The sequence below is a fragment of the Anser brachyrhynchus genome (genome assembly GCF_964034855.1).
Source record: "Anser brachyrhynchus genome assembly, chromosome: 2".
Classification (NCBI taxonomy): domain Eukaryota; kingdom Metazoa; phylum Chordata; class Aves; order Anseriformes; family Anatidae; genus Anser; species Anser brachyrhynchus.
The window spans coordinates 130,059,484-130,073,381 of record NC_137695.1 but is presented as its reverse complement, the minus strand read 5'-3'; positions in this window follow the sequence as shown (position 1 = coordinate 130,073,381).

The following is a 13,898-nucleotide window of genomic DNA, read 5'->3' as shown; positions in this document are numbered from 1 at the left end:
GGGATTAAGGGAGTAAACGGCATGCAATGCCCTATTAGTATAGTACTACTTATTCTCATTCTCCTTTTTCTTTTCTGACACATGGCGAAGAAAACTTACAGAGAGAATGTACTGAGGTGTATTCTTGAAATCAGACAGTAATCAAGAGGGTTCAGTGTTCTGTTACTTCTTTAAGACTACCAAAATAATGCATTGGAGAGCTTTCTGGTTTTGAAAACAAGTATTAAATATGAATCCAATGTGCCTTGTATAAAAATAGGTGATTTTTCAGTAATAACCCGAAATAAAAGTTCTCCATTATTAAGACACACTAACGTATCGATAGTGTCGGCTTAAGTTCTGGAAATATCTGTCTTAATACAGCAAGTTTTCCTGAAGCTTATGGGTGAAAGAGGAGGGAGAAGTAAAAGGATGAGGGCCTTCACTTTGAACTCCTGTTTCAGGTAATTTCAGTGTATGTTAAAAATAAAAATAAAATAAAAATAAAAATAAAAATAATAAAATAAAATAAAATAAAATAAAACAAAATAAAATAAAATAGGATGTTCGCAGAAATATAAAGGAGATGCAAATAATGTGGAGGAGGACCAAAGACTTTTTATGGGGGAAAGGCTGACACAATGAGCTCTGAGAAGTTTGGAAAAGGAACTATTATGTTACTTGTGCAAGCCCATATTGTGTTATTTCCCCTTAAACAGTAAAGTTTTTCTTTGCTGCAATACTTTGGGGAATAAAGATGAAAATCTAGTAACAATTCAGCCATATGTCTTTAATAAAATCCAGGTTTTCCTTTGAGGTCACTAAAAGAAACACAATTTCTAATTCATGTTTTAACAAATCCGTAATGCATCAGTAGACTCACCTTCTTACCTGACAAAATTCCACAGCAAAATCATGCTGTGTGTGAAAAAAAAAAAAAAAAAAAAAAAGTGCTATGGGTGCACATCACGATGAATAAGTGGATGAGTGGAAAACTTAGTTTTTAGAACTTTTTGTTTCTGTTTCCTTAACATGCATGTTTATATTACACAGTCATTGTGAACAAAAATATAAATAAATAAAGGTCTAGAAGTAAAGATTAGACATGAAGTCTCCTTATTTCCTTTTAGTTTGTATCCTTTTTGGTCTCAGAAGTCTTGGATTTTTGGCAGCACAGCAAACTGGCTTTAAGGGGGCAGGTTTGTCCATCCAAGCTGCCACAAGACTCCATATTCAGAGCAGCTTGACAGGTCTGGTGCATCCATGCATCTCTCCCACGACCATTTGGTACCAGTGGAATAACAGTCTACGTACTTTAATGCCTTTTTTATTTATTTTTATTATAATTTTTTTTTTAATGTTGGACTTGAGGCTGCAGTGTACACTAGGCTGGCTAAATTCTGTTTAGCACCAGTTTGCCCTGTGTATGGATTGGATCTGCTGAAGGTGCAAACTAGCCTGCTGAAGGTGCAAACCAACTTGCTAAAAGGGCACTTTCATATTTGCAGGAAACATATCCAAACTGCAGACAGGTTCAGTTGTTTGCTTAGGTGGCAGCTCAAATACAAGCTATATCGAATGTATCCTTAAAGTAGAGGCCACACAATGCAGTCCATGTTGAAAAAAAGTTTTGAAATACAAGTAGGAAATAAAGTGACCAAAATGCTGGTTGATATTTTATTTTTTTCTAGTGACAGTTCTCAGATGATATTAGAACAGTTAATGTAAAATCATTGTTGAAAAAATAGTTCACAACAGACAAATATAATTGATTAGATCAAATTATGTCAGACTAATATGGTGGCAGACAATTAAATAACTTCTGAAGTAGAAAATAGCTCTTGAAAACTTCTATATTTAAATTATGATATGACCAAAGATAATTTCAGTTTTTTATTTTATAAGATAAATGTAACTTGCAAATATTTATTTATTTATTTATTAAGCTTTTACCTCTATTTCCCTACATTTAAATAGAAAGCAATATATTGGGAAGAAAGCACTGTATATTTTAATTATTTCATATCTGTACCACTTTCACTGATGATATGGACTGTCTTATAAACAATTACTATATTTAATCTATGAAAGAAAAATAGGACTCAGGACACTGAGTTTACTAATTGCTATTCTCCAGTCTATGCACATGGCAGTACACTAACTGTTAAACATAGAAGTTAAGAAGCACATATGGTTAAACTGTCAGAATTGTTTATAAGCTCAAGTGTCACATGAGTAAAATACAATAAGGAGATATTGTGCTATGTGCACCAGACTTTATGGCAAATGGTGACTCATCTTTGAATCTATTGAAGGATGGATTGTTAAGGAGCAAATAGTGGATTCATCAAAGCAGATCCTTCAAAAAACAAAGACAATGCAGATCCCTTCATTGCATGCCTATGTTATGGTAATTGTTATGGTAACTCAAGTCTAAACACTCCCATAAAACTCCCATAAAACATCCTCTCTATATCTGCCCCTCATCTGACTCTGCTAGAAGCCATTTAAGCCTGTATATTTAAGGCAACATAACAAAATAATTTTCTGCCAGGTTAGTGTGCTGAAGCAGTTTGGCACAGATTTCTGTGCCAAAGCCATCCAAAGCCAGGACGGGAAAAGTGTTGAAATGTGGTCATGAATGAAAGAAAGGCTGCAATTGCAGTGGCCAGTTTTTACATTGATGCAGACAGCCACTGAATCATAGCTTTAGAGGTCCATAAGATAACCACTCTTGTTAAAACACATTTAGCCAATCTAACTCAAGGTATAGTGGGACCCATTTCAACCACATGTTCCCCTGCAGGAGGCTCTCCAAAGAAAACTAAAGAGGACAAGTTTTTGTTATGTTATTATTAGATGCCAATACGGGGCATAGTGCTTTCTTTTCTCAGACAGCAAGGAATCAAGGTAAGTGGGAAACAAAAATTCACAATAAGAAATACTCAAGATAACTCTCCTTGATCAATGAATCCTTTCAGGAATGTCTGATGTCCAGGCTTTATTTCTAGGCTTTGCCACTGAGTATCTTTCTGGTTTGCAGCAAACTCTCTAGGGTCCCTCTCTATGGAGTTTCCTTGAATCTCTTCTGAGGCCTGTCTGCCTACCCTCTGCTCTGCTCATCACAGCACATTTTCATCTCTGCCTGACCCAGCATTGTGCAATGTATGTGCTGTGGACTGCACAGTGTAGTGCTGTGAACTTTCTCTCTGGCGCTGCTTTCAGACCATGCTGTTTCCCCATAAAGAATCATCATCTCCCCACTTCTTCCAGAGTTTGTGACATTTCCCAATCACTCCCATAAAGGGGTAATTATTATCAGAAAGGTTTATATATAAAAAAATGATAATGATAATAATAAAAAAGATATTGTCAATGCAGAATAGCATAGTTTCAGATTGCTCAGTGGGAAGATGGCAATGTAATAAAAGTATTGTAATAAATGTAATAAAAAGATTAAAGTTAAGATAAAAGTATTTTAATAAATGTAATAAAAAGATTACAGCATTTGTTTTCTCAAGGCAGTAAGATTTATTCTACTGGAAGTGGTGGTCAGATTTGTACAAGAAAGGACAATTATTATACTTCTTACTTTCCCAAGGAAATTTGGAACAAAGTTTTAGTGACCTTAAAAAAATGAATTCTTGTTACACATCAATTTACTCAAATACATCTCCCAAACTACGCTTTTACATTAAAAAAATGCTATAACCTAACTAAAATATCTCATCTACTTTATTAAAAATGACAGAAAATAATATGCAATGGTATATTAAATTATTAAAATCCACAAAATTTTCTATGCATAAATAAGTTTATGATGCAATCACAGTTGAAAGTAAAATCTTTGCAATTCTGATTATTGTACTTATTTGAAAATCTGAATACTCAGCTGTGTCTCTGCTTCACATGTGAAGTATTTAGTCATCTCACAAATACATTTATTCATCTATCTTCCTATTATTTTTCCTCTGTCACCTATGGTTTAAAGGTGTAATTTGCTTCTATCCTAAAACCACCAAAAAAAAGCTACTGAAAAAAACTACCGTTACAAAATGCACATGGATAATATTCTAAAACATAAATGCCATGAATCATAAAATATTTAAAAACATAAAAGTATACCATTTTAACAATTTAAATAAACTCATAAACATACAATACTGAATCTCAATGGATTCAAACTGTTACTTGCTTTGTGTCAATAACTGTAAAAGTGACATATGACATCTGCTGTTTCTTGATTTTCTTTCCCATGATATCTACTCCAGTTCCTAATACAGGGAAATAATAATAATAAAATACAGGGAAAATAATAATAACAACAACAACAAGCCATTTTGAAGCACAGTCTTTTCTCTGTCTTTTCATTTCTGTCTAGGTGAGGTTATGAAATTAAATTTAAGAGAGAAACTATAGGCAGTAAATAGTTACCCTTCAGGTTTGCTAAAATACTTTTCTATGTGTATTTACAGGTAAGTAGCACTGCATTAGCAATCTCAGCTATTTTAAGTTTCCTCTTTTCTTGAAGGTTACTAATGCAATTTTTGGTATTACAAAACTATTTAGAGATTTTTAATATATTTAAAGCTAGTTTTCTTGTCCTGTTTCTTAGGAGAAGTAAAAAGGGACTCTACACAATGTTTGTATAAAAAAAAAAAAAAAAGCTTGTATTTTTTTGATTATTTAATTACAAAAGTGGAGGCTTCATTGCTGTTACCCAGAAGTCATAAAACACCATTATAGGCATTTGAGTAGTGTTTAGAGCACACCTGGACAGCAAGCTGTAATGGCTGAATGCACTGGAATATAGGTTTTAGCTGAAATTCCACAATTCCCCTCTTTGCTCCCTTCCTCCAACTCCAAATTATATATATACATATATATCATGCATTTGAGGTGTTTTCACATTTATGCTGAAGATGCCTTTACCATCTTCTGAACTAGAGTTCATTTTGGAAAGGAACTTGGCTACAGCCATTTTGTTAGCAACTCCCAGTAAACTTGTGATAGCAGGCAGTATCCTAACCATAACCTGATAACTCAAACTAATTGAAATAACTGTTGTGAAAAATGTGGACCTACTTTCATAGGGAGTGTAAAAACAAAACAAAACCCCCCAGCAAACAAACAAGTAAGCAAGAAACTAGTACAAATGTATAAAAATAAGTAAATAAATAAATAAATATATAAATAAATCAAGAAGTTGTTGGCTTCAACATGATAAATACAAGGAAAATTAACCCTTATGCCAACAAGTACCTCAAACTGCACTGTTGCCATTAAAGCCTGATATGCTTTTTTTCCCCCATTTTCCCCTATTCTTCTCAGGGTCAAAAAATCTTTCTTCTGTTGAGCACATTAGGGAAAATGATGGAAATATGTGTGGGCAGGTAAGCATGGTGCAGTTGTCCTTTCTGACAGTTAGGAAGTATCTTTTGCTAATTGACTTCAAGGTCCTGATTAACCAATTGCCCAGCAGTGAATCCCATAAAAAAGGGATGAAAAGAAGAAAAACTTGACTCCTTTCCCTCTTCTCTGTAGTGATGTAGAAGAATAAAATCGCTACTGTGTTGTTGCTATGTACTAGGTAATTGGAATCATGTTGTAGTAGAGCTCCATACCAGCTCCGTATAAAACTTGATTTGTCTACTGTCACAAATCTGTATCAGTAAAGCAGCAGCATATAAATTTGTTACAATATTTTATTTTGTACACTAGACATATTTATTAAAGTGATTTTGACTTGAAAAAATGTAACCAAGAGTAACATATTTTAAAAGTCATCTTGTATGTAAAGGGCAGAGAAAAGTACCAAAGATTCCTTTGTTTCAGAAGCAAAATTATTTCTGAGGCTGAGTTGGTTGCCATTAGCTCTCTAGTTTTGCTTTTAAGAGATGCAACTAAATATCATTTATATAGTAGTTCTATTATTGCAGATATACCGAGAAATAAATGGCAAGGAAGTATTGCAAATATAGTGGTAAAGTGGTAATGTAACATGATTTACTTGCAAGAGCCACTGAAAAATTGTTAATGGTAACCACTCCAATGAGGAAAAAAATTGCTTCTCCCTAGGTTCAATGGATACATAAATAAATCTAACCCACTATCAAAACAGAATTTATTATTATTATTATCATTATTATTATTATTATTTTTAGAATGTATATTCTGCAGAGAAAGAATTGTGATTTAATGTGATCGGAAAACAGATAGCACCTTGTAGATACTCTTATGATAAATAAATAAAAAAAAAATAATCTAGCTGAATTTTTCTCTGTATGTTCTATCTCTAAAGTTCTAATGACTCAGAACAGAAAAAAAAGAAAATAAAAAGCCAACAGTGGCAGTATAAGAAACTGTGAGTCATGTGCCAGTGTTCTGCATCATACAGCTAACAAGTAATTTGAAGCAAAAGTCCTATTTAGCATACCATAATTTTGAGCAAAACATTCTTAATACAAAAAATATCAAAAATTGAGGAGGAAGTGTTGACAAGGTATCCTATAGTTCTCTTTATACCCCTCACAACCCCCTTCATACCCCTTTACCCCTTCTTAATGTCAGAGAAATATATAGACATAGCTATAAAAAACATGGTTCTGAATTTTGATACATGGATGACAGAGTAATAGCAGAGCTTATTCTTTGGGCAGTATAAGTATCCTACAAAGTTATTAAGAACACCTGTTAAAAACCAGACTAAACCAAAAAACAATAACAAAACAAAACAAAAACCAACCAACCAAAAAAAAAAAAGATCCAAAAGCAAACATCATCAAGAAATATAACTAATTTTTGCTTTACCTAGGAAAAAATAACTGTTTCATTTTTTTAAAAAATACAACTGTATGAGCTATTTTCTCTCAGAAGAGATAAAGAATAATTAATTGTTTCAACATTTAGCAATACATTCTAAGTATTTTCTAACTTGAAAGATATCCTAGAAGTTTTTCAGTTATGCAAATATATTCCCATTTTTTTATTTTTTTCTTTCTTTTTTTTTTTTTTTTAATTTGAAAAATCTTGCAGAAATTCACATGCTTTACTTCATGTTTTTAAGTTGTAAAGGAAAACAACTTTCATATTTGAGTTAAATCTTTCCTAGATTATCTTCAGTACACATATGGAGTTACGTTCTCTCTTCAGACTTGGAACATTGCCAGAGCATAGACTGGGAACTTTTCCTCTAGAGACAGCTCACATTCATTATCTGAGCATTGGGATATCCCTGCTTCTGCTTTTAATACATTTTGATACATCTTTTTTCATTTGTGATTACTGATAGTAATTTTACTCTCAATAATGACTCCTGTTCAATCCAGGAAAGAATATGGAGTAGTGACAAAAGATTATTTTAAAGATAATTTTAATATACAAAGCAACATACTATGACATTTCTGTGCACAATAGGATGTTTTCAAGGAAAAAAAACCACAACTTTAAATATGTATTGTACTCAACAAAGCACAGAATATAGAATGTTTATAATATGGAATTAACACTTTTACTATTAGGTACATGATATTGAATGCCACACAACAACTTTTGCTGTCTCATTTTCTTGTTTGTTCTGTTATTCACAAACTTGGAACATGAGAATATGATTTTGCTTTGTATGTACAGACTTCTATACAACTGCTCTTTATTTAAAATACATTCATAAATCAATGGGCCAAATGTGTACCTTACTCTTTTTTTTTTTTCTAGAATAATTTATTAAGTAAACATAGTGCTATGTATTTTATATATTTGCTGTATTGTTATGTGTTTTATATATCTGTATTTGCTAGAAGTAGATCTGATTGAACAAAGTCTGGAAGTGGAAGCTGAATAGCTTACTGTGTGGGTAAGACTGGTAATGTCAAGATCTACAAGAAGGGTGATCACTGAAGAGTTTTAGCCCTATCTTTTGAAAAGTAAGGCACATCATGTCTTTTTCACCATTATCATGCCTGCCTTCACCTAGAGAATTTCCTTTTAATTAAAAAATAAAATGGTATTTCTCATTTCTACTTTCATCCTCTCTGTTTGCATATGTATTTAAATTCCCAATTGCTAAATGACAGTTAAAATACAGATAATGTTATATAGTCCAAAACATATACTTTCCTTATATAAAATAAGAAAGTAAGGTATCTACTGTCCTCTTTGCACTTATTTTTTCATCTGTGGTCCTTCTTAGTAACAGAACCTGTCATATTTTACTACCAACTCTGAAAGGAAGATAGGGAGAAAACCTCTGAGTGTTCTAATGATGCTGTCAAGTGGGTGGTATCAGCAATATTCCTGAATATACATTCTTTCCTTCTTTATAAATAACTCACCCCCTTCCATGTGATCTTTGCCACAGCATTGATAGCTTCTCTTTGATCTCTGACTATATCCTTAATATATATCCTATATATATCCTTTACTTATCTGATCCTGTACTAAGCTGGGTCACTAAAAAAAAAAAAAAAGCTGAAAAATTTCTTACCAGATTTTATGCTTTCTCTGTCCCTTTACTGATGCCAAAATCTATGTTTCTTTGAGTCAGACACAATTTTTTTTCTTTATCTTTCTTCTAACCACAGTAAACTCTACTAAAGTCATCTTAGAGGAACACTGAAAAATTCAACCACAGGACAGGTGGAATTATTAATGATAGTGCTGTGTGTTTAGAACTGGGGAAAAACTGGGGCATACTTCTGTTCATCCATCTGTTATTTACCAAAAACACAAATAATTTTTCCATGCTACAAATAACTTATTAGGAACTTCACCAATAGACATTGCTGAAAACAATGTTTTCCACATGTTTGTACATCATTTCCCTCCCCCCCTTCCCCCCATAATTTGACATAATGATCCTTGATGTCCCATAGTAAAAGTAAAAATAAAAATAATAATGATAGGAAAACAATGGGTGTGTGCCATGTCTGGGTGATGTCTAGCTGACAGTTACAGCAAAAATAGAATTCCTTCAAGTGGAGAAGGGAGAAATATTGGAAGGAAGGAAATGACTTATGCTTGGTATCTATCAACTGACATTAAGATGAGTGCCCCGCTTCCCTCTTGTAGCAAGAATTATGCTTACATTCTAAAAGTATGCTTCTCTTCCTTTACATTTGCTATCTTCAGCAGCAATGTTTTTATATCTCTTTTGATTAGATTAAAAAACCTTTTGTTTCCTATTATTTTATTCCAGTGTGTTTGTACTTCACCTCAGAATCTACTTTTTGAAAAAGAAAGTGTATCATATCATAAAATCATAGAATGGCTCGCGTTGGAAGGGACCTTAAAGATCTGACTCCAACCTCCCTGCCATAAGCAGGATGCCACCCACTAGATCAGGTTGGCCAAGGGCCATCCAGCCTGTTCTTGAACACCTCCAGAGATAGGGGTGCATCCACAACTTCTCTTGGCAACCTGTTCCAGTGCCACACTACCCTTACAGTGAAGAATTTCCTCCTAATGTCTAGTATAAATCTATCCTCTTTTAGTTTAAGTCCCTTCCCCCTTGTCCTATCATTATGTACCCAAGTAAATAGTCCTTCCACATCCTTTTTATAAGACCCCTTTAAGTACTGAAAGGTCTCTTCTCCAGGCTGAACATCCCCATCTCTCTCAGCCTTTCTTCATAGGAGAGGTGCTCCGGCCCTTCTTGTACTGGATGATATTAGCCTACTGCTGTAAGATGTGTTTTTTTTTTGTCTTTTAATTATTTGCAATCTCTTTACCAAACCCTTTCCAATTTTATCTTTAACATCTTTTACATAGATATTTTAATAGATCTTTTATCTATTTTTTAGATCTTTATCTATTTTTTTTAGATCTTTTATCTATTTTTAATAGATCTTTTATCTATTTTTTATCTTTAACAATCTAAATATCCTATATGTGGCATTGCATTATCAATCCCACCATTTTCTTATATAGCAACAAAATCACAGCTTCCTTTTCTGCAACACCTCTACTTACGCATCCAAAATATATGGTATTCAAAAAGTAATGTGTCACTTCATTTTGTCACTATCACATTGCATTAAGATAGAGATTGATTTGCTAAGTCACATGTGCACTAGACCATTCTCCAAATCACTGCTTGTCATGACTCAGTATATGACTCCATTCTTTAGATATATCAGATATAATTTCTTACAGTGCAACTTTATATTTAGCTGTATGTTACCAATCATTAATTAACATTTTTTTCAAGCTTGGCTAAAAGTAGAATATTTATTAATACTCACATTTCATTCAGTTCCAAACCATTAATAAGACAATTTTTAATTTTGTATGCTTACAATTCCCTGTCAGGACCACTGGCAATCAACAATTGCTGAATTTTTAGGTCCAGTACTTAAGCCCATTGAAATAACTTTTTAATGTTCATGTTTTAGTCAGAATACAATTTATTACCAAGTTAAATGTTGCTCACAGATCTAAAATATCAAATGCACAGAGTTTCATTTGAAATCACAATTCTAATGATTTTATTTAAAAAGCTTTATTTAAAAGCACATTAACATTATCTGATATTCAGTTAAGATAATGCTATCAAGTTTTTCCTAATGTTACTGTTAATGCCAAACCATCTGCCAGTATAGTTGCAAATTCCTCTGACCAGCTGATTTGTAAGGTTTATCTCTAGCAGATGTTGTTTAACAAACTCTCCAATTATTGATGGATTAGAGAACAATTCATTACCCTCTTTTATGAGCCATCACATTAGTTCTTTCTAAACACAGAAGAAATATTCATTTAACACTTTTGTTTTCTTCTCCTTTATTAGAATTGTTACTATCTCAATCTCCTAAAAGCATTGGAATGCTTCAAAAAAACTTTAGGGATAATTCCAAGGATTTCTAACCAGTAAGTAATTACAGTTCCAAATTAGTTGGAAAAATTAATTTGAGAGAGGTATAAACACCTAGATGAGTATGAAGTGTTAAGAATACATAAGGTTCCTAGACAGCCAATTTGAAGTCTTCAATAAAACTCAATATATATTGAACAATGGATTGAACTCATGTTTGACATGAGCTTTTTGAGCTTCCAAAACAGCGCTGATAAACCCCTCACCAAAAGCTGTTACAAAAACTGATGGTTACAAGTGAGAGGAATTGTGTACATATCTGATGCTAAGAAGTTGAAAATGAAAGTTGGAAAACATCTTTAATTTTCTACAAAGAAGAAATTCATAGTAGGGTGTCCAAAAATCTACAGTGGAAATAATATCTAATATGCGTATTCTTATAAAGGAAAAAGAATCTATGAGATGACAGTACAAAGGTATGTGAGACAAGATCAGCTGGCTAGACCTCCAACAAATCTAGGCAGATGAATGGTAAAAAAGGGCTACTAAAATTCATTGTAGGTAAATGTTTTTGACTAGTTTTTAATTCTGAAGTTCTAAATAAATTTTAACATTTCAAATAGAGTAATAAATTTATTTGTACAATTCACAAGCATAAAAATTTTTTTCTTCTTAGGGTGAACTTTTATTCAAGAATAAATTCTTCCATGGGCATTAATCACTGAAGCTCAAATCAGTTTGGCAAACTCACACAGATTTTATTTTCTTTAAATTTTATTTCAAAAAGTTAAAATTTGTTTTAAAATGTATTAAATATAGTACATCAACAGTTTTAATATTAATTATATGTGAATGTGAATAAGTCTTGTTTATTCCATCTTTAAAAAAGACACATTATAAGTAGGAAAAAATAAAAGATAAACACAATGATCAGAAATGTTAAGAATGTTTACATGAAATGCAAACAACAAGGCTTGCTTAATTTTGAAAAAAAAGTAATTAAGGGCAATGTGAAAGAAGTATATAAATAATATTTTGTATAATGAATTTCACTAGAAATATTTTCTATAATAATATTCTAAAAATATTTGTCCACTTATTTATTGTGATATGAGGACATATTCTTGTAGATTTTCAGCACTGAAACTTAGTGTCACAGCATAAAATTGACCAACACAATACACTTAAAAGACAAACAAATTCTCCTTCTGAAATATACTTTTGTGTAATTAAAGACAGGCAGATTAATCTATGTGAGTAATAAGAATGTTATCTCATTTAATTGTCTAGAAGAAAGCATATGAAATATAAAAATCTTGTAGTTTTTGAACTCCAGTCCAGGGTAGGAGGTTAGGATTGGTTTACATCCTGTAATATGATGATTCCAGGTCTTTATACATAGAAATATGTAAAGAATTGTTATTATATATATATATTTGTCTCTTCATGATGTTATTAATAGTCCTATTGAGTCACCTTACAATATTTTAAACACTTATGTATTTGCTAATGAGTCATACATGTTATGAATTTTCTGCAAAACACTCCATTAAAATTTGTTTTTGTTTTGTTTCATTTTTATTAATCTTTGTATTGAATCATATTGTTCAATCCCACCTGCAAACTGATTGTCATTAAATTAGTGGGACTGTTTACATGGTTGTTTACATGGAATTTGCTATATACTATGGGGGACTAGTCTCAGACTTTTTTTTTCATTATTATTTTATTTTTCAGTTCCTTAAATTGAAATTTTTAGATTTTTTTTCAGAAAATAAGAAACAATATTAAATTATAGCAATGTTCATGGCATTTTCAGAAAACATAAATAAAATAAAATAAAATAAAACAGATAACAGCAAAAGAGTTACTTCAGTAGTAATACATATCAACTTTATACTTTAAAACAGTAACTCCAAATTATTATTTTTTTTTTTTTAGTTCGTATAGGCTATCAGGCAGACAATGTGAGTAGCAATGAAAATTTTATTTATTTAGTAAAACAGATATCACTTTTGTTTACAGAAAGTACAAAAGGATAACCCAAATAATATAAGTGTATTTTATATACATAAAACGTTTAAATGTTTTCAAATGAACACTTAACAAAATATGTGTATTATTAATAACAACAAAAAGGCAATACAAAAAAGACCAATGGGCTGGAATCATATACAATCAGTGCTTGAATCCGAAGATCATTTAATAGCCACATGATAAGCTACTGAAAAATAGCGTTTGTATAGGAACAAGTGACATAACTTTAAATATAGTGATGTTAGTAGGCATTGCTATAATACAATTTCTTTGACTTTTCTTTGAGTAAAAAGAAACCTTTTTCTTCTGAGTCACATACTGTAGCACGTTAATTCAGCATTAATTATAGAACATGTCAAACTGTATTTCAGTCAAAGCTCCCCGTAAGTCTCCAGAGCTTTCTTAATGACAGTAATTATAGGTCATAAAAAGAGTCGTCTAAAATTAACATTTCTCTCATGTCTTGATAGGAAAATGTAAATGGATGCATAGTACAGATGTTTTGATTAGTAAAATTTACACTTCCTTTTTTTGTTTCAATGCTTGTCAAACTTCACAGTGCTAAACGTAAGGTGTTACATTTTTAATCTTTCTGAAGAGATAAAGGTGTATCTAAATTGACGATATGATTTCTTCACACTCTAAGTTTAATTTCCAGTTTTATGCAAAACTGTTTCAGTAATCTATCACAAGTAAATCTGTAATTTCAACCTTAAGAAATATTAGTTTTGGATGAAACTGTTGGATTAAACCAGTTATAACTTTTCAGTATTAAAAAAATAATAAAAAAGAGAAAAAAAAAGAAGAAAAGAAAAAGTACAATAAAGTTATAGTAAATGATGAAATGAAAGTAAGTTTTTAATACATAAAGCATTGGATTGAACAAAAAGAATAATATGAACATTAAAGCTGACTTCTATCAGCACTAAATTGTATTTTATTATATGTTAAAAACAAAACAAACAAACAAACAAACAAAAAACAACCATAAAACATTTTACTCTGAACTGTCAAAATCTACTTCCCAGAAAATGAGAAGAGAAAAATTCTGGTTTAAACACTGTTAATAACATCAAAC